Source organism: Penaeus monodon, chromosome 32 (genome assembly GCF_015228065.2).
Source record: "Penaeus monodon isolate SGIC_2016 chromosome 32, NSTDA_Pmon_1, whole genome shotgun sequence".
NCBI classification, from domain to species: domain Eukaryota; kingdom Metazoa; phylum Arthropoda; class Malacostraca; order Decapoda; family Penaeidae; genus Penaeus; species Penaeus monodon.
This window is the reverse complement of record NC_051417.1, coordinates 35,489,340-35,489,909: the sequence shown is the minus strand read 5'-3', so window position 1 is coordinate 35,489,909 and position 570 is coordinate 35,489,340.

The window sequence follows — 570 nt, the reverse complement described above, 5'->3', positions numbered from 1 at the left end:
TATTATTTGGGGATCCCTTGGTTTTTATAAACAACGACATGTTTCTTTGTGTTTTTATAAATGGATTTTTTTTTTAAACTATTTATTAAATTTCAAATCGGTAGACTTTGTCCAAAAAAATTAAACAATTTTGGGTTTCCTCCTATAAATCTATCATTAGCATTCACCTTTCTCCTCGCGGCATCTCTCACACAAAGGTTAAATGTTAAAATACACCATAATTAAAATCTAAGTACTATGTGCCAGACATATTTTGTACAAATATCAAAACACAGATCAAGCTTAACTACCGGCTAAAAAACGAAAGAGAGCTTTTAATGACAAGCAAAAAATATTTTTAAAGGTTGCTTACGTCTCTGTTTTTAAAATGATAACATTTCTGACGATCATAAATACAAAGAATATGCTCATTCCACACACAGTTATTTAATTACCAATAATTATGTGTACTCTTAGAATGGTTATTCAGCTAATATACTCTCTACATAAAAAAAATCTAAAATAATATGGCACAATCAGATTATTGCTTCTTTCAGCACACAAGATTAGAGAGAAAGAAAAAGGAGATTA